General features: G+C 43.8%; 1 protein-coding gene and 1 pseudogene across 8 annotated transcripts in view; one reads left to right on the top strand and one right to left on the bottom strand.

The window, feature by feature from the left end:
• The window catches only part of ASPRV1 (aspartic peptidase retroviral like 1), a 107403-nt gene that overhangs the window by 47201 nt on the left and 38685 nt on the right, over positions 1–21517 (bottom strand). For 3 of the 8 annotated variants that reach the window (XM_027620709.2, XM_027620708.2, XM_027620711.2), the window contains one exon: positions 20935–21041. The exons of 3 other annotated variants lie outside the window; for them this stretch is intronic. The gene's annotated coding sequence lies outside the window, so the exon portion shown is untranslated. Of the gene's footprint in view, positions 1–915; positions 1030–4705; positions 4720–20934; positions 21042–21517 lie in introns of those variants that run through there. 2 more of the 8 variants (XM_027620716.2, XM_027620715.2) reach the window with 2 other exon arrangements.
• Positions 5185–6105, top strand: LOC113938424 (annotated as a pseudogene).

Genomic DNA, 21517 nt, shown 5'->3' with positions numbered 1-21517 from the left:
GCTCAGGTCAGGATCCCAGGGTACTGGGATTGGGCCCCGCATTGGGCTTCCTGCTCGGCAGGAAGTCTGCTTCTCCCTGTCCTTCCCACTCATGCTCTCTCTCTCTCAAATAAATACATAAAATATTTTTTATTTGACAGAGAGAGAGAGAGAGAGCACAAGCCAGGGGAGCAGTAGGCAGAGGGAGAGGGAGAAGCAGACTCCCCACCAAGCAGAGAGCAGAGCCCGACATGGGGCTCGATCCCGGGACCCTGGGATCACAACCCGACATCCCCAAACTCATTTCTGAGTCTGAGGTTGGAATGGGATAGAGAAGGGGTCCAAGGAGTGTGATGGTGTGTGCAGTAAAGGTTAAGTAGTTGTCTAGCTCTGAGCCCTGTTATTGGGAGTTAATGCAACAGATCTATCCTTTATACCTTACACTGTCTGTGGCCCAAATGAATGTCCAACACATATAAGCACTACTGTGTCTCTAATTTGTCAGTTGGATGAATAAAAGTTAAATGTGTTAAAATGTGTTACTCTGTCTATACCAGCTTGTGACCACTAGCATTATCTCAAGCGACACCAGAAGTACCACCACTACAGTGTGTGTGTGTGTGTGTGTGTGTGTGTTGGGGGTAGAAATCCATTAAATGTTATAACAGTGATAGAAAAGGTGATCTTCAGGATGGGAATGACCAATGTATACAACATTGCTATGGTCAAATTGTGAGGTCATGGGGGGTAAGAGTGGGAAGGAGGCCACAACAGAAAGTTGAGTTTAGATGGAAAAGGTTTCTTGATGGAGCCTGCAATGCTTTAGCCTTCTACTGACGCTAGCCCCTAACAGCCCCTAGGGCAGGTGCCTCAGTGGACTGCTAACCTTATTCAAAGCCTCAGGGGTAGGATGGGCTGTAGAAGACAGATACTCACTGTGACCTATAACTTCTGCTGACTACCTGGGTCTGCAGTAGCCCGCCTGTCAGACAACAGAAAACAGAAAACAGATGCTGCAGTGACACTGACCACACCCAAGGCCAGTTGACTAGGCATGTTCAAGTGCATTAATAGACAGGGTGGACTGGAACAATTTAAAGTCTGTACCATACCAGCTGTTTGGTGGTCCTTACCAAAGTCAGGCTCTGGAGGAGAACGCAGATAGGAATCTGCAACAGAGAACTGAAAACCTACAAGAGTAAGAAAGAGGTGCCGAGTCACAGGCACTTCCTAGTAGAGGCTGGTATTATGATTTGAAAGGCCCTAAGGAAGGTCCCCACACCCTCTGCCTATCTAGTGAATTTATGCCTATAATCCCCAAATTAGAGTTCTCTTCCTTTCACTGTACTTCCATTAGTCTGGGCGGTGCCGGGTGAAGCTAGGACCAGGGTTACTCTGAGTGGCTGGCACTCCCCCACCCCAGTTCAGAGGAAGACTCTGAGGAAGAAGTGTGATGGAAGTAACAATGGGACACAGCTTTCTAATACTGCCTGTTACTGATTCTATTGCTGGTCTAGACTTTCAGGTCTCTCACCCTAACCCCACCAAATCTATTTGGTTCAATATTCAGAAACAGTAAGCTGCTTCTTCAAAGTACCCACCACTTCCTGCAACCGGAGACAGGTTGCTCAGCATGTGCTCTATGTAGGCCCAAGGGCTAGAGGTGATTAACTCAAGACCTCCCCCTGCAGCTGCCTCTGTATGCAGGATGGAGTCAGGGACTTTGGAGGTGACAGAGTAAAAGCCTGGTATATTTTGGTGTGATCTGTCAGGCCCTTAGAAGAAGTCCCCCTTCCAAAAATATCCCTACTCCAGACCACCTGGCACGTAAAATTTCATTAGAGGGCCCTTAAAGTTACTCAATAGGTTCCCAGAAAAACACAAAGATCTTTTACCTCGGGGTGAAGGTGGAGGATTAGTGAGAAATCACATTAGAACACTGCACGGCAGCCTTGGAATTCCTGTATGAGGGCTTAGGGATGGCAATCCAGTGGGAAGAGGAGTGAGGGTGGGGAAGTTGGAGGGTTGGGAGTATCTATAATAAAAGTGCATTTTCATAGCAAATAGTTTTTAATCACATCAAAATCAATCCCTGCCCCCAACCCGTAGTCACTCTGCCTGTCAGAGGCTGGCAAACACCCAAGGCTGAGCTGAGAAATAAAGGAACCCTCCGCAGGGTCCTCTCCCTGGAGGAGGCCAAGGACAGGAGTACAGCCCCTTGGGCCACGAACGGCAGGAAAGGAGCAGGGTAGATTGTGGGCTGCACTGCCCGGTCACAGGATGGGATCGCGCTGCTTCTTGTCACGTAATCTCTTTTTCCCTCCTCCTCTGGTCTCTCCCTCTCCTCCTTTCCCCTCCCTCTGCTCTGTTTTGATTTAGTTAAAATAGATGCAAACTCTGGTCTTTTCTATTTTTAATACCTAGCCATTACATAATCCACAACGTAATTGCTGACTTGAGAAACTATTGGCAAGAGTAGAAAATCCCCAGAGTTTTAAACAGGAAAAGGATTATTAGAGCACAAAAGCCTTTGGCAGTTTTACTGACTGGTAAACCGTCTGTAATCGTCACTTGCCAGTGGAAGTCACATGGGCCCTGGGAAACACTGTCCCCACCTCAGGGAAAGCAGGCTTGGGGGAAGGGATGAACCACAGCCTAAGCTGGAAGGAGGCTGCTTTGTGTCTCCAGGAAGGGGACTGGGTGGGATGCCTGGAGCTCCCGCTGGGCCGACACCAGGGCCAAAGGAGTGAGCGTCAGGTTACCTGCCCTTCCCAGGCCACCTTTTAACTGCTTTTGTTCCTTGCTAAGAGTGAAGTCTTCGGCATCCGCATCCCTCTTCAATTTCCTAGAATCTTCTAACAGCCTCCAACACACTCCTGAGCAGGTCTTACTCAGCGTAGACTATCCCGTTAAATGTATGATTTTAAGACACAGGAGCAAGGAAGACTGCTCGTTAATCACAGAGACCTGACCTACTCCTCTGCTTTCCACTTATTTCCATCCACCATACTATTCAATTCTTCAATAAAATGAGCCAATAAAAATATAATAACTAGAGATTTGGTAAAGGGTTAGAAGGGGAGCAGACTTTGCCACCCCAAAATATGTCTCTGGCATAAGGATTTTTCTGAGCTAAAAGCAATCAAAACACAGCAAATTTAAAAAAAAGCTCTTTACCTCCCCACTCAACTGCCTAAATTTACATTGGAAGGGGGCCTATACCAGGACACTATTACCAGAGATACCTTTTTACCTAAGAAACTTATCTGCACAAAAGGACAACCTTTGTTTTCCAAACACCTCTTGTGAATGGCCTTCCTTCCCTTTGTATCCCCAGACCTCTACCTCCTTCCTTAGCTCAGGATGTTATATAAAACTTCAATTACTTGACTGCCCTTTGGGCCTCATATTTTTATGGGGCTCCCCTACATACAAAATTTGGTTTTCTCCTGTAATCTATTTTATATCAATTTAGTTATTAGATCAAACATTCTAGGAAGGAAGAAGGGACCATTTTCCCACCTCTCCAGGTTTCACAACCAAATCAAAATTATCTAAGACAAAATTGTCTGTATGTGTGTTGGGGATATCGCTAGTGTAGGAGATACAGAGGGGACAGGGATAGCTTTCCCTGATTTTGCCAATTCTGCCACAGTCCCATCCCCAATAATTGAGGACAGCCAGTCCAATTTGGGTACCTACAGGTGACAATTCCTTCAAAAAATGTTTGCTGAGGGGCACCTGGGTGGCTCAGTCAGTTAAAAGTCTGACTTGGTTTTGGCTTAGGTCATGATCAGGGGTCATGAGATTGAGCAGGGCTCTGCACTCCGCAGGAAGTCTGCTGGAGATTCTTTCCCCTACCCTCTCCCTCCCCCCCTTCTCACCCCCTCACTTCCCCCCACCCAACACACACACACTCCCTCTCTCTCAAAAAAAAAAACCTTAAAAACAAATGTTTGCTGAATGCCACACATTTAACCACCTGCTATGGACGTAAGAGTGAGCAAAATCACTGCCCTCATAAAACTGCCAGTTCAGTGAGAGAGATGGCCATTAACCAAAATATTACATCAACATATCATTACAAACCATGATAAAGGCTTATGGAGGGTAAAGTGTAGGGCACTAGGGGCATTTAGATCAGAGAGACCTGATAGGGCCTGAGGGTTCCTAGAATATTACCCTAGGGACTTCAGGGTCCTTTTAATTCAGCATCCAATCTTCCTTCCCTTCCCCCTCCCTCCCTCCTTGCTTCCTGTAGTAAATATTTACTGGGTTTTTTCCTATGTACAGAGGATAATGCTAAGTTCTTTATACGTATGGTCTCATTTGGTTCATATAACAAACTTATAATTCAGTACTTTAAGACAAAAGGGTCTGATGAGAAAGGCCAAACCACACTTTGTTATGAGAACTATATACAATTCATAACATGAATTAAGACTCTATTGGCTGCAGGTGACAAATATCCCAATCACACTTTTCAAAAATAAAACAGGAAAGCCTGGACTCATGTAAATGGTCAGAGTGAGACTAGCATAAAGCATGGTTGGATACAGGTGCTCCAAAGATGCCACCTAGGCTCCGTCTCCACCTCACAACTCAGCTTTCACCTGTGTTGGCTTCAGCACTCCCCCTGGGGTGTCAAGATGACCACTTGCAGCCTCAGAATTATGCACATTCTACAGGCTTGGCAACTCAGTTGGAAAAAAAAATGAGAACTCACTTTTTAATAGTTCCAACAAAAGTCCAGAGTCCTTGGGCGCCTGGGTGGCTCAGATGGTTAAGCGTCTGCCTTCGGCTCAGGTCATGATCCTGGAGTCCTGGGATCAAGTCCCGCATCGGGCTCCCTGCTCCTTGGGAGCCTGCTTCTCCCTCTGCCTTTCCCTCTCTCTGCCTCTCTCTCTCTCATGAATAAATAAATAAAATCTTCAGAAAAAAAAAAAAAAAGTCCAGAGTCCTTAATTGGCCTGGATTTGAGACCATACCAACGTCAACTGCTGTTCTTTGATTGGCAGTCATGTGTCCTCCATCTAGAGCCAAGGGATGGACCTGACCCCACCAGAATCCAGTCTGAGAAGAGAGAAGGACATGGCCCTCCCAAAGGAAAATCAATATGCTCTCACCTAAGAAGAGAGAATGCATGCGGGGCAGTCCAAGTCCACTAAACTCTATTGTCCTCGAAGTATGGAATTACAGTGGATTTTAAGACTATACCATATGGACAGTCTCTGCCGGGAGTCGCCGCGGTTTCCTGCTTCAACAGTGCTTGGACAGAACCCGGTGCTCGTCCCCCACCCGGGCCAGCCGTTCAGGGCCGGCCGTTCAGAGCCAGCCCTCCACCATCTCTTCTTCGCACCCTTGGACCGCTCCAAGTTCCCCACCGCCGCTCGCTGCCGCCTTTTCTCAGCTACTGCCATGACGACTGCGTCCCCCTTGCAGGTGCGCCAGAACTACCACCAGGACTTGGAGGCCACCATCAACCGCCAGATCAACCTGGAGCTCTACGCCTCCGTCTACCTGTCCATGTCTTACTACTTTGACCGCGATGATGTGGCTTTGAAGAACTTCACCAAATATTTTCTTCACCATCTCATGAGGAGAGGGAACATGCTGAGAAACTGATGAAGCTGCAGAACCAACGAGGTAGCCGAATCTTCCTTCAGGATATCAAGAAACCAGACCTCGATGATTGGGAGAACGGGCTGAATGCAATGGAGTGTGCATTACATTTGGAAAAGAGCGTGAATCAGTCACTACTGGAACTGCACAAACTGGCCACTGATAAAAGTGACCCCCATTTGTGTGACTTCATTGAGACTCATTACCTGAATGAGCAGGTGAAATCCATCAAAGAATTGGGTGACCACGTAACCAACCTGCGCAAGATGGGGGCTCCCGAATCTGGCATGGCAGAGTATCTCTTTGACAAGCACACCTTGGGAAACAGTGATAGTGAAAGCTAAGCTTTAGGCTGTCTTCCCATAGCCACAAGGGTGACTTCCCTGGTCATCAAGGCAGTGCATGCATGTTGGGGTTACCTTTACCTTTTCTATAAGTTGTACCAAAACATCTACTTAACTTCTTTCATTTGTACCATTCTTCAAATAAAGTAATTTGGTACCCCCCCCCCAAAAAAAGACTATACCATATGTTCTTCCATCAATTGGGTGTTCCTCCCTAAGAAATGAGCAAGAGTTCTTGTTTAGTGTGTGACACTGGCTGGATTTGCCCCGGTCCTACTCCACCTGCTCAGAGACCTTGGCTTCTTGCTTTGAGGCACTTATTGGAGTCTTAATATTTGCTTAAATACTTACTCAGAGCAGTCTCCAAGTCCCAATACTTTGTGGAAGCCTTTTCTGCCTCCCTTTAACTCCCAAATGATGTGCCCTACTCAGTGCTGGTGTGACCAGCAAAGCTGCAGTTCTCTTGCTCTTTGACCAGCATCATAGGCTCTGAGGGAGGGAAGGGAATAACAAGCCCTTTGTTGGGAAGTTTTGCTTCCCTTTTGGAGTCTGAAATGCAAATGGCTTCCATTGGGCAGAAAGAGGAATATTAGGGTAGTTCCTGGAACATCTAACAAATAGACCTCCATAAGAAGGATCCTGGGGGAGGATCAAGGCTAAACATTCTATGAGTTATACAGCAAGCACTACAAGAATCAGCTGCAACCACTGTCTGTGGACATGTTTTAAAATCGGCCTGGATCCCCCCACCCAATGACCCTTCCACAATTCTGCAAATTCCTAGCAGCTAATGCTCTAAAAAGCCTCTTTTGGCTCTGACCAGCTCCTGTGGATTTTTTTTTTATCTCACTCACTGAGGCTGATCTCTTCTTTCTGATCTGAGCTGTCCCAGAGGTGGGACTGGGTTCCCTTTTTCCATGCATTACCAAAAAAGAAAAAAATACACATACACAACCTGTATCGAAACACAGTGTCTTCATCAGACTTTCCTAAAGTTATGAAGAGACAGAGCGGTTTTATATTGTTACCATTACCATGCTCCATGGCTCCTTCACTCTCTCCAGACAGTGCTCATGTTTGGGAGGGGTCTTCCCTTTGCTCAGGAAACTAAATTCCCCTTATATTATTCAGAGCAACTTAACTCTCCATCCCCCTTCCTCTGACATCCAATGCCCCATACCTAGAGTCAGCCCCGCTGTGAACTATCTACTCCAGGTTCCACGCCTGACCAGCACTGAGGAACAAAAGGAAGTTTTGAACTTCACTCTCTCAGCACCACCATTCTGTACTGGTGAAGAGAATGGAATGATTTTTTCCCCCTATGAATATGAATTAGGCCACCTCTCTTTCGAAAGAACTGGCTGGAATCAATTTTGTTTTAAATAGATTTCTATTATACCACTCTATGTAAACTCGCCAGCTCACAGAAAAGCCTATGTTACTAGTCTGATACAATCCTCACACACCCATACTGGGGTCTACTGACACTGGTAATGTAATAAAGGAAAGCAGTGCTTCTGTCCCAAAAGTGCTGCCTGTCTTTGAAAGACAAAGAGGTTTTTTTGGTCTTGTGCCACCCTATGATGGAATTCCTCTTGTTTCCAGGCTTGAGTTCTAGAGCCTCAAATTCCAGTGAAATAGGCAAAACTAAGCTATCTGCTTCAAGGTTTCCTTTCACCTAGGTTGGTGGGGGCCTGAGACCAAGATTAAAACAGGCTGAGAGGCTTCTCCAAAGAAGAGGCAAGGACAAATGCAAGAAGCAGGTTTTCTCCCAAGACTCAGGCTGGCTGTAAGTCTTGCCTACCTGGGCCTTATCAGGTAATTTTCCTTTTTCTTCCAAGGGAAGGAACATCAAAGCCTTCCAACCAGAGGAGGTCTCAGCCCCTTCCACTGCATCACAGGCAGGAGGCAGAAAGGCTCTAGAAGGCTGTGAATACCAAAATGTAGCAAATCCCAGGAAAAAATAATTCTGAGCTTTGAATTCCGTTGTTCCTCACACCAAGAAGTACAACTGTAGACACCATGGCCCAGTAGCCTCCTTCCAGAATTTTTTTTAGTTTCTGGGAAGGGAAAGGTACTGAGAAGTCTCTAAATTCTTCTTAGAGACTAAGATTTATAATACTAGATAAATCTTTTATATAAGGGGAAGACAAAAGTTGACATTTCATTCATTAATGTTGTAATTAGAAGAATACAACCTTAAATATTTTTTAATCTCTAGGAATCCTTTATAAAATTCAAAACAGAATACATTCCAAATCAAATAGGAATGTTTTTAAAAAGTAAATGGGAACATTCTATTCATATTCCTCTGCACTTGCTCCTTTCACTGATAGAGAAAAAGTTAACTTCAAAGTTTTCACAGCTGGGGTGCCTGAATGGCTCAGTCGGTTAAGTGTCTTTCTCTCTTTTTTTTTTAAGATTATTTATTTATTTATTTGAGAGAGAGAGACATAGCAAGAGAGGGAACACAAGCAGCGGGGAGTGGGAGAGGGAGAAGCAGGCTTCCCGCTGAGCAGGGAGCCCGATGCAGGGCTCCATCCCAGGACCCTGGGTCCATGACCTGAGCTGAAGGCAGACGCTTAACGACTGAGCCACCCAGGTGCCCTAAGTGTCTGACTCTTGATTTCAGCTCAGATCATGATCTCAGGGCTGTGAGATCGAGCCCCATGCTGGGCATGTAGCCTGCTTGAGATTCTCTCTCTCTCTGCCCCCCAACCCCCACCCCCGCTCATGGACATGTGTGCTCATTCAAAAGAAGAAAAAAATGTTTTCACAGCCACAGAGTATTTCATAGTACCCATTCATGGATATTTACCAAGACAGTGAACATTCCCATCCAGAGAAGTCTGTGCTCATATCTTAAATGAAATTCTAGTTTCATCCGAAATGGATAAGCATTGGGACACCTGGGTGGCTCAGTTGGTTAAGTGGCTGCCTTCGGCCCGGGTCATGACCCCAGGGTCCTGGGATCGAGTCCCGTATCGGGCTCCTTGCTCAGCGGGGAGCCTGCTTCTCCCTCTCTCTCCTTCTGTTTGTGCTTTGTCAAATAAATAAAATCTTTTAAAAAAAGAAATGGATAAGCATTTTTTTAGATGAAATTACAGTTTGCTCTGTTGTGTCTCACCTATTGTATTCTTACCCATTTTCTATTGGGTCTGTCTTTTCCTTATTGATTTCTAGAAACCCTTTATAGATTATAGATATTAATTCATCACCTATTACATATATTGCAAAAATTTTCTCCCATTCTGTGGGCTGTCTTCTAACTTTGTTTATGACTTTTGCCAGACAGAACTTTCTCATTTTTATGTGGCAAAAGCAGTTAAAAACGATTCCGAAAGTACTGTCACAGGAGCAGCACACCCCGAGCTCTGAGCCACATAGCCTCTTCTGCTGGCCGCCACACAATCTTGCTTGAGTTCCTGTGATGAAATGGCTGATTAAGCAATCGTTTTCTGAGCTATTCACATTTGGCCAGGGCGGTGGTGTAAATGAATCAAGTAAAGAATGAGCAAAAAGAATTGTAAAGACTTTGTTTCCAGCTATTTGGAGGCTCTTTATTAAACGTTTGGAATCATGTACTAACAATGTCAAAAGAATCCTGAACCATTAAAAACCCAAAAACATCTTTATAAACAAAAATCTGAATATTTCCAGACTCTTTCAAACTGTGTGGGCTTTAGGGCATTATTTACTGTCACTGTGGAAGGAAAAATAAATTCCAGACCCCACAGGAATAGAAAGCTTCAAGAGTCTACTGACCTGTAGAGTTTTAAGCAAGAAACCTTCAGTTTCCCTTCAGCCTCTCACAGGTTAGCACTGACTCAATCTGATCCTGAACAGTTCAAAAAACCCTCATGGCCAAATGGGATTTTCCCTGCAAAGAGTACTTAGTCCCTATTCCGGCAAACTCTGCCTAAAGGCCCAGTACTTTGTGGAGGTTGTCCCACTTGGCCAGAATATCTCTCCTCTCCCCCAATGTCACACTATTTAGGCACGCTGTGCAAAATGTAGGCCTAAAAGATGGTTCTGGCCTCCTTCCCTAGTAAGTGGAACCTGGCACTCCCTGAGGAACTTGGTTCTGGGCAATGAAGATTCTGCCATAAAATCACTCTTCAGTACCCAGTGGTACCAAGAAGAAAAAGAGATGGTCTGTCTCAATGTGGCTTCAAAGCCATTATTCCTACCACCTTACAAAAAAATCCTTCCTTTGCCAACGTCTATACCAAACAATTACACTCCTCCTCACTGCTGTCAGCTACTGACCTCTCGGTCATCAAGACCTTTGGCCCCTTGATCACAGTGTGGCTTTACACTCCAAGTCAGACCTTTTGCCTCGTCATGACCTCCTGTATCCTTCTATATTTCTTCCTCTCCTTGTCTTTACTTCTACAGTTTCACTCTTCAACTTCATTGAGATTTCCAGCCCCTTGACACCCACCCCCATCATTTCGCTGCCTATCAGTCCTCCTCTGGAGTCACTCCTTTCTCTTAACCACCTTGACAACAACCACTTTGCCACCAATATTCTAGACTCCTCTGACTCCAAGTCTTCCACTTGGATCACAAAATACAGCCTCTATTTGAATACAAACGTCCTCGGTTGCTGAACACTGCTAAAATAACCATTAAGTCATGAGGGCTGCTCTTCCTCTAGGAAGTCATCATCTCCAACATTACCTGGGCCTTCAGCACTACTCAGCTATCCACTTACATGTTTTCAGATCTCTATTAGCTACAGCTTTTAAAAGCCATGTCACTGTCCCCACTACCCCACCTGCTCCCAGCAGATGACTTTAATTTCTTCTGTTCAGAGAAAACAAAGCTCAACAGAAGGAAACTCCAACTTTCTGCCTCCCCCAAATGTTCACAAGTCCCTCTGTCCCATCACATCCCTTGTCCCTATCAAATAAGACTTGAAAACTCTCAGCAGAGTGCTAGCAAAAGGTAGGAAAGCTATAAATGGTGGTGGTGGTGGTGGTGGTAATGGAGTTAAATTCAGTGGTAGCCTTTGTCTTTTGTTCAGATCAAGTTTCATCTCTCGGGGCGCCTGGGTGGCTCAGTTGGTTAAGTGACTGCCTTCGGCTCAGGTCATGATCCTGGAGTCCCGGGATCGAGTCTCACATCGGGCCCCCTGCTCAGCAGGGAGTCTGCTTCTCCCTCTGACCCTCTTCCCTCTCGTGCTCTCTATCTCCCATTCTCTCTCTCTAATAAATAAATAAATAAAATCTTAAAAAAAAAAAGTTTCATCTCTCCACCAGCGTTTAAGACACAGTAGACCCTTTCCCTCAGGGGCCCTGCTCAATTTTTATTTCTCTTTTCTATCTTCAACTTCTCCCTCTTAACTAGCTCTTTCTCCCATAGTACAAGGACATGCTCCAATCTCAAAAAAATAAAAAACCCAAGGGGCGCCTGGGTGGCTCAGTTGTTAAGCGTCTGCCTTCGGCTCAGGTCATGATCCCAGGGTCCTGGGATCGAGCCCCGCATTAGGCTCCCTGCTCAGCAGGGAGTCAGCTTCTCCCTCTGCCTCTCCCCCTGCTTGTGTTCCCTCTCTTGCTGTCTCTGTCAAATAAATAAATAAAATCTTTAAATAAATAAATAAATAACCCTCCCTAGGCCCTGTGTTGCCCCTTCACGAACTGTCCTCACTTCATAAATAAGCTTTTGTAAGAGTGGCCTCTCTGTCCATAGCCTTGCCTCCATTCACTAGCTGCAGAGGTACTGCCTAGTAAAAGACTGGACTGCTCTTGCTCTTACTTGCCAAAGGTCTGTTCCTTGGGGAAAAAAATTGCTTTAGAGATTAGCAAAGAAGCATTGTAAAAGGAAATACATTATGTTGCTATTCAGTTTTAATAATATGAATGAAAATAAATAAATTTTAATAATATAAATGAGATTTACCTTCATATCAATACTACTTCTGACTAGAGTATACGCAAGATTATTTAAAGTGTTCTTTAAAACAAAGAAATGTTTTGTTTGTTTTCCCAAAACTATCCTGATTCTCTAGATCCACAAACTAGAAACCATCTCTCCGCTGAGCTCCCACAGCATTGGTCTATATCTGTCATACCCTACCGCTTTATCTTATCACACAACTCTCTGCAGTTAATAAATATTTGATAAATGAATAGAATTTACAAGTACCTATTATAGATCAGATAATTCTAATCTAATCTAATCAACCTAATCAACTAATTAAATCAGGCCACCTAAAGAACCTCTACTGACATTTTGCTAACTTAATATAAGGCTTTTTTCACACACTGAATTTAATAAAGTTACATTCAGTCACTCATATCCTATAATTTAAGTTTTCACTTACTTAAATGTACCTTGCAAAGTTTCAAATACTGAGGTATTACCATGTCGTTTTGGGTTCAATCCGAAAGGACTAAGGTAAAAGTCAATGAGGCAGGAATTACCCAATCTAAGGGTTGTGAGCAGGGCATTCAAGGGGAAGGAATGCATCTTTCCACTCCCTCACCTAAAAAATACCCCCAAGATATGCTCCTCCCGGAGGGACTGAGACTTCCTCTCACACAATGTCTGCTCCCCTCTGCTTCAATTCCTTTCAGATAATCTGAAAGTCAGCTCAACAAAGGCACAGCTTTGCCCTTGTTGGACCTCCCAAAGTTTGCTCATATCTGAAACAAGGAAGTTTGCCTAGAAAATCTCAAAAGTTTTTTGTTTTTTTTTTTAAGTAGGCTCCACACCCAGCATGGACCCTAGGATCAAGACCTGAGCTGAAATCAAGTGTGGGATGCTTAACCAACTGAGTCACCCAAGTGCCCCTCAAAGGTTTTTTAATGTAAATAACTCCACACTACTTACAGTGTGAAAATCAAATTTTATTTTGAAAAGCAGGTTCAATTTTGAAAAGCAGGTTAAAGAAACCCAGTGGTAAATCCTTTTGTGATACTGAAGAATCTTCATATTCCAACCACCCCCAACATAACTGTTAGATCATCTACATGAGACCAGTAATTCTCCTAAAGCAGGACACAGAGATTGGTATCAAGAGCTTCATCCAAAGCATTGACATTCCTGCCCCCCAGAGTCCCTCTGAAGAAGCCAGTCCTTAAATCCTTACTGAGGCAGAATTATGGGCTTAGAGGACCATGCTAAGGGCAAAAAGGTGGCCAGGAATGCATGCCAGGAAACACAGGACAGGGCCAGGTGACAGGCTCCAGTCCCTCTGGAGCCGGAGCCAGAACCTCCCAGTTTGCTTTACCCTCACAGACGGTGTAATTTCCAGCAGGGCTAAAAATCGCCAATGGCACACAGCCAGAGGGCAGGGCCAGGCTGGGTACACAAAAGCCAGCAATGAGCCAGAGAGGCTCCTGATTTAGAATCCAAGCAGAAAAGAAGAAGAGTGGTGGAGAGCCTCCCACAGAGGACTTACAAAGTAGCTGCCCTCTTTGGGTAAGATCCAGGTTGCCAATAGGAAATCTCTTACCTCCATGGGCCTCCTCACTTGTTCCATAGTCTTTCTCAGCAGCCTGATCTTTTTAGAAGGAGAGATCATGTGACTGGGACTCAAGGGACACCAGCTTATGATTTGGGAAACATCCCTCCTCTGTGGAGTCACCAGCTCACAGAGCAGAAATTTCCCATGGTACTTGTTTCCTCTCTCCCTAATACAAAATCCAAGTGATGAGACTAGTCCCAGAACCACCCAAGTCAAACTATAGTACAAAGATTGTTCTACATAGCTCAACATGCCTCAGAGATAAAGATTCCTTCAGTCCTTTCCTTACTCACTCATTCATTCAACCGCAGTTTTCTGACTGGCCACATGCTCCAAGCACTGGGCAGCAAGAATGCCTTGCAGAACTCTTAGCAGACACCACTCTAGCAATTGCCCAAGAACCTCTCTAAAGTGGACCCTGCTGGTTCAGAATTTCTGACTGGAGATAACTGCTTTTAATGTTTATGCTATCAGAATGGGTTAGCTAAAATATTTAATTGCATAAATATGATTGTCAGTTGGAAAACTGAAGTAACTTGAAACTTCTGATTTTCTACTGATTAAAGCAGGTCCTCTTAGGATCTCAACTAGATAGTGCATACATGCATAAGTGAATTAACATGCGATTCCAAACTTAATGACTTCACAAAAATATTTTTTTCATGTAATTAAATCAGACAAGCCCTTCCCTCATGGGGCTCAGTCAATATGCTTCTACTGTATTGCCTTCCAAAAAATGAAGCCAGAATTCAATAAACTACTAAGCCACCACACTAACTCTGCTTTAACCTAACTGGCCAGCCTTACTTCCAAAACACCTCAAGCTATTTATGAACAGATTAGGACTTTTTATCCCCCTTAAATCAATAGAACATCCCACATTCTCTGGATTAGAGGAATGTCAGGACCTACAAGGGCCAGAGGACAGGACGCCGACCGTGAATAGCATGGTATCTCCCCTGGCCCTCCTCTTCCTTCCACCTCTTCACTGTGGGTATCCCTAGCTCCAGACTGCCACTTTTACTCTAGTCTTTCCCTCCTTGGAAAATCCATCTCGAAGAAATGCAAAGTGGAGATATGAGAAATGGAGTTTGAGGCCTGAATACCTGAGTCTGAGTCCTAATTGTACTCTCTGAGATTCAGTGTCCATATAAAAGAAGAAAAAAAATAATGCACAGCATACAGGACTGTGTTAGCCATGTCACTATACAATGGCCTTCATAAATTGCAGAGTGATCTTTAAATAATGTTGTGGCTATTGTTTTATTATGGTGATTACTACCCATTCCTACCTCTCCTCAAGCTCTACTCTCAGGTTCCAGTTGAGACCACTGCCACATACTCCTCTCCAGGGTCTGTCAAGACTACCAACAAGAAAGGGAGAACCAAGATAAGACCACCCCTCCCCTAAACATCTCAAGGGTGTCAAATCTAGAGTCCCACTCTTACTTATTGCCTCTACTTTAGAAGTACCTTTTCTTCTAAATGGGAATCCCCAATCTACAGAATACTTCCTTTTGGATGTACCTCTGGCCCTTCAAATTCAACTCCAAGAAAAAAACCTGTCTCCCCTTTCTAGAAGAGTGGTTCTCCTTTCCAGTTACCCCCTTTCCATCATGACGAGTAATTTTCCAACTTCACAGGACAGACACACACCTTGACATAATATAACTGTGGTTTTGGCCCACCCACCACCCTCAAGTCAGAATCTATTTCCTATTTTTTTTTAAGATTTTATTTTTCAAATAATCTCTACAACCAACATGGGGTTCGAACTTACAACCCTGAGATCAAGAGTCGCATGTTCTATCGACTGAGCTAGCCAGGTGCCCCTCTTTTTTAAATGCTTTTTTTTTCTGAATCAGAAAAGATAATTTCTGTTAACAATGTGTTGTATGATTTTTTTAAGATTTATTTTTATTGATTTAAGGGGGCTTGGGGCAAAGGGAGAGAATCTTCAAGCAGATTTCCCGTTGAGCACAGAGCCTGACACAGGACTTGGTCCCATGACCCATGAGAACATGACCTGAGCTGAAAACAAGAGTTGGGGCGCCTGGGTGGCTCAGTTGGTTAAGCCACTGCCTTCGGCTCAGGTCATGATCCTGGAGTCCCAGGATCGAGTCCCGCATCGGGCTCCCTGCTCGGCAGGGAGTCTGCTTCTCCCTCTGACCCTATCCCCTCTGATGTGCTCTCTCTCTCTCATTCTCTCTCTCTCAAATAAATAAAATAAAATCTTTAAAAAAAAAAAACAAAAAACAAGAGTTGGACACTCAGCCGGCTGAGCCACCCAGGTGCCCCTGCTGTATGATTTTTTTAAATATATACACATAGCTATTGCTGTATTTATTTCAACTGAAACAGATTCATATGCTATTTTTTCATGTATATATTATAGCCATCTTTATGTGTCAATAATTATAGATTTACTTCATTTATCATTGTATGAATTTACCAGTTTATTTGGCCAATCCCCTATTGGTGGCCATTTTGATTGTTTTGTAAATTCTGCAGTGACAAATATCCTCATAAATATATCCTGTACATTGCCCTGGGGATAAATACCTAGAAGTCAGATTGCTGGTTTAAGAATGTGTGTACTTCAGGAGCATCTGGGTGGCTCAGTGAGTTAAGCATCTGGCTGGCTCAGGTCATGATGTCAGGCTCCTGGGACTGAGCCCTGCGTCAGGCTCCCCGCTCAGTGGGGAGTCTGCTTGTCCCTCTACTTCTCCCCCCACTCACGCGGTCTCTCTCAAATAAATAAATCTTAAAAAAAAAAGAGTATGTGTACTTCAAATTTGATACATATTGCCAAATAGAACTTCAGAGAGACTGTATTAATTTGAATTCCCAGAGTATGAGTTCCTGTTTCTTCAAACTCTCACCAGCAATAAATACTATTTTTAATATTTGTCAATCTATCAGTTGAAAAATGATGTCTCATTTCTATTTGTGTCTTCTAGATTATAAGGTAAATACCCTTTTTCTATGGGTTTTACAGGTCATTAGTATTTATTCTATGACTTTGGCCTATTTTCTTTTTGTTTTTGTTTTGCTATTGATTTATAAGAGCTTTGTGCACACTGAGGTATGTTGAAAAGTCTTTTTTTTTTTTAAGATTTTATTTATTTATTTACTTGAGAGAGAGGGTGCAAGAAAAAACAGGAACAGTATGGAGGGACAGAGGGAGAAGGGGAAGCAAACTCCCCGCTGAGCAGGAAGCCCAATACAGGGCTCCATCCCAGGACCCCAAGATCATGACCTGAGCTGAAGGCAGCTGCTTAACCCACTGAGTCACCCAGGTGCCCCAAAAACTCCTCTGAACCAGTTTGTCATCTACTTTTTATGGTATTTGTTTTGCCTTTTTTTTTTTCTTTTAAGCTAATACATTGCACTTTTTCCTTTATAGTTCCTGCCTTGGGTGCCATACTAAAATAACTCTTTTCAGGGTACCTGGGTGGCTCAGTCGATTGGGCATCTTTCTTCGGCTTGGGTCATGGTCTCGGGGTCCTGGGACCAAGCCCCACGTTGGGTTCCCTGCTCAGGGGGGAGTCTGCTTCTTCCTTTCTCTCTGGCCCTCCCCCCTGCTCATGCTCTCTCAAATAAATAAAATCTTTAAAAAATAAAATAACTATTTTCAAGTACACTTATTACTTTAGTTTTTGTGTTAAAAAACTTTAATCCATCTAGAATATGTTTTGGTAGAAGGTGAGAGGGATTTTTTTTTAATGGTTAGACATTTACCCTAAACACTATCCTTTCCCACTAAAACCTAGATCTGTTTCTGGACTTTCTAATCAATTTTGAGCTCTGCTCACCAACAAAAATTCTTATTTCCAGGGCACCTGGGTGGCTCAGTTGGTTAAGCGTCTGCCTTCGGCTCATGTCATGATCCCAGGGTGCTGGGATGGAGCCCTGCATCAGGCTCCCTGCTCGGTGGGGAGCCTGCTTCTCCCTCTGTCTGCCACTCCCCCTGCTTGTGCTCTCTATCTGTCAAATAAATGAATTAAAAAAAAAATCTTTAAAAGAATTCTTATTTCTAGTTGGATATTTTTTTTCATTGCCCACAACAGGTTTTATGTAGACTGCTACCTATATACACAATGTTGTCCTTGCCTGGAAGATCGTCTTATCTTCCCTCCACAGATCCTTCAAAGCAAAACCATTCCTGAGGTAAGAAGTAGTAAATGCTCGGGTACCTGGGGGGCTAAGTTGGCAGAGTGTGCAACTCCGTATCTCAGGATCATGAGTTCAAGCCCCACATTGGGTATAGAGCTTACTTAAAAAAAAGAAAAGAGAAAAAGTAGTAAATGCTATTTAAAACAAGAAATGTGGGCGTGTGGGTGGCTCAGTTGGTTAAGCATCTGTCTTTGGCTCAGGTCATGATTCCCAAGTCCTGCGCTGGGCTCCCTGCTCAGCTGGGAGCCTGCTTCTCCTTCTCCCTATGCCCCTCCTCCCTGCTTGTACACTTGCTCTCTCTCTCTCTCCCCCCCAAATAAAAATCTTAAAAAATAAAAATAAAAAGATAAAAATAAAACAAGAAATGCCTTTCTAAAAAAAATTTTTATTTACTTATTTATTTTAGAGAGAGAGAAAACATGGGCAGGAGGGGCAGAGGTAGAGAGAGAGAGAATTTCAAGTAGACTCCACATTGAGCTTGGAGCCTGACATGGGGCTCAGTCTCACAACCCTGAGCTCATGACCCTGAGATCATGACCAAGAGTCAGATATTTAACCGACTGCACCACCCAGGCGCCCCAAACAAGAAATGCTTTCAAAGGAGATAAATAATGTAAAAGAACACATCAGAGCTTCTACAAATACTTTGTGTGGCTAAAGAAGAGGATGAACTTTTTACTCAGCAGACCCATTCCAGTGGGCTTTGGACATACGGAGGGAAGTCTGGAAGAGAGGAGAATTCAATTGCTTCGCATAACAGAGTAAGAAGTATCTGGAATGCTTAGTGGCAATAGAGTTAGGAAGATTTAAGAGGAAAGATATGATTATAAGAGGCCAAAGCCATACACATGGGTGATATGAATAATGATGAAATCCTAATGGAGAGGTAGACAAAAATACTTTAAGGGACAGTGATAGCCAGTATTAGAATTTAAGTTGCTTGCTTTGTGGCAATGTAAAACACTCTACATTACCCTAAATCTTTAATAAAGTCTGCTATGCACACAAAGGCTTTACCTGGGAGATATCTGAGTTCTACATCTGGGTGAATATGGATGGAAACAGGAACAGCATGCTTGAGATGGTAAGGCCATCTATAATCTGAACTAATTTAGTGGAAGCAAGAGCTCAAAATTAGAATGACCATAAATACATGAGCTCCCAGGAATTTGAAGAATCTGGGTGAAGGAATCAGACTCTCTATAAGCTGTAGAATGACACTTTGAGCCAAATTTTTAAGGGAAAAGACGGTTCCAGCTAACTAATGCGATACATTAGGATACTCAATCCTCAGAAGCTTTTAAAAAGGACCAAACTACATAAGGTTCAGTGGTAATTCACAGAAGAAACCAGTGGAGGAGGTGTCAATTACACATGCTCCTGTAGAGGTGTTCTGGTCCCTACCCTACTTAGTGTGTCCTTGGTCAACTCTCATCTCTTCCATGAAGCTTTCTCTCAAGGTTTCAGCTCTCAGATGATTCTTTTCCAAAACTTCCATTTTACCTAGAATCTGAACCTCAGCGTAACCTTTAATTGTTTTTTTCCTATTTGTTAACTTCTCTATTGAATTCAACTATAGATGCCTTGTAGACAAGAACCCCAATAAAAGAGAGAGAGAGAGAGAGAGAGTGTGTCCACATGTACAAGCAAGGGAGGGTGGGAGGGAGGGACATTCTAAACATCTTACATTACACTCAGAGCCTACTTAATTCCTGGTGGGGAAATAGTGGAAGAGAGTGATGCAGAAGCAAGTTTACTAATGACCCTGGATAGTGATACTCCTACGAACAAAGAAGGAGGAATAGGAATAGGAAGGAACAGAAGAAGAGGGGGAAGAGGATGGCATAATGAAAAATAGAATTTGGCTTGAGACATGCTGAGTTTGAAATACCTAAGAGCCACCCAGGTTATGATGGTAATAGTGTTTGGCCATCATGAATCTGGAATGCAGAAGAGAGATTTAGGTTGGAGAGGGAGATTTAATTAAGAGTTTCTGACGTATCAGTGGTAGCTAAAACCATAAGCACAGGTGATATCACCCAGGGATAGTATATAGACAGAGGAGAGGAGGAGGCTAAGGATAGAATCTTGGGAAATGTCTTCACGTAGGAAGGCTGTTGGGGAAAACAAGCCTTCTACAGTTATATGAAGTTACAGTTAACACATCTATATAGTTATGTGCCAACTAATACTTATAATAGATGGACCAAATAACTGGCTCTATCAAAGACCTCTAAACGCCCATTTCAAGCCCTCTTTCGATCTTCCTGTAAGTGAGCTCACTCCCTGATCTTCAGTTAAAACTGGAGCATTTCATAGGAAGTGGCAGGAATGGACATGGGCCCTGGACCAAGGCCCCTGTGGTGGGGCCTGTGGGTAGGAGGATGCTAATTACTGGATGAACATCATACCTAAGGGCAGGATCAAAGCTAAGCCTTTGCATATAGTTTGTTTCATGATTAGCTCATCCAACTGAGTTAAAGTTGGCCAACCAAAGATCTCACTCATGACAGTAAAGGCACATACATACATCAGGGTCTCAAAAGGACCTAAAATTTCTTAATCAGGAGTCTTAAGAGATTTCTGTCTGCTTCAAGTGGTCTTTTCCTGGCTGTCCTGGTTGAGAATGGCATACAGAGGAAGCAGCTAATTTCCTCTTTGGTTACCACCTCTGCCAGCTGGAGCTCCTGGCACTTGGTCACCTACCCTGCCAGATTTAAATGATCTCCACCTGCAAGACTGCCCTGCCTACAGTGCATGGGTTTATCTCCACTGAAGGGTTGAAAAAAATAATAGTCTGGACTACCCATGAGCTATAAAAGAGGGATTTCACAGGCAAAGCAGAAAATTTACAATGCCATAATCATTCCGTAAGAATGAGCTCCATCCCACTTGGCACTGATCCCATATGTGAAGTCGAAATCCTGAACTAGCAGTGAGACTTGAGACTGATGCTGAGATGAATACTCCCAAAGTGAGAAGGAAGGGGTGCTCAGGAGAGCTAGAGAAATCCTGGAAGAGGTAAAACCTGGGGAAAGCAGCCTCAGAAGCTGATGATGGCATCATCCCATTCACTACTTCCTGTTTTAACTGGAGGAAGGAGGAAGATCTGAATGGGGGAGAAAGAATGTAGAATCCCTACCTCTTCCCCACCTTAGAGCTACACTCCAGATCAGAGCTGTCCTTATGCAGACAACACACAGTTAGGTAATCAAACACATGATGTGATTCCAGCAGAAAGACGTAAATACTAGGTGCTCAGTAGGCATTTATTGAATGAAGAGACCAAGAGAGATTTCCTACCCCCAAATAGTGTTTTTTCACTGACTGTGACATTACCTTCACCTGGAATTCCTCCATTTGATGTCCATTCCTTTAGGATAAAGCCGCATATTTTCCAAAACTGTGCTCTACCAAACACCATATTCTGTGAGATCTTAATATTCCTTCAAAAAAAAAAATGGTTCTTTAGTTAAATAAGTTTGGAAAATGTTATATTCTCTCCCTTTTGAAGCTTTATAAATGCATATTAAAAGCTGTCTTTGAGGCAGAGGCAGTTGGAGAACTACCATGAAATTCAGGACAGGGCCCAACTAAGCTAAAAAGCTTGTTCCAGAAGTACAGCTGAGCAGACTAGCATGACATCCAATTAGCCCAAAGAGTAGCAGGCAGAGTTCAGGATAGTCAACAACTGGGAGATCTGTGCATGGGCAAGACTCTATCCACAGAAGCCTAGATGCAAGAAAAGTCTCTAGTAGGGGCAATGGCGGAGGGGGGGAGTCTCTAGTATCAGAAGGGAACTGGCCTGAGAGAGGCTGGAAAGCAAAAACCCCAGCCTCTGGTGAGGGGTTGACAGCAGAGTTATAGTCCTAGACAAGGCTAGAGGGTCCAGGCAGGGCAATTGGACAGAGCTTGATCCTCT

The sequence above is a fragment of the Zalophus californianus genome, chromosome 8 (genome assembly GCF_009762305.2).
Source record: "Zalophus californianus isolate mZalCal1 chromosome 8, mZalCal1.pri.v2, whole genome shotgun sequence".
Taxonomy (NCBI): Eukaryota; Metazoa; Chordata; class Mammalia; order Carnivora; family Otariidae; genus Zalophus; species Zalophus californianus.
The sequence above is the reverse complement of the archived record's forward strand: the minus strand, read 5'-3'. Positions and strand labels throughout refer to the sequence as shown.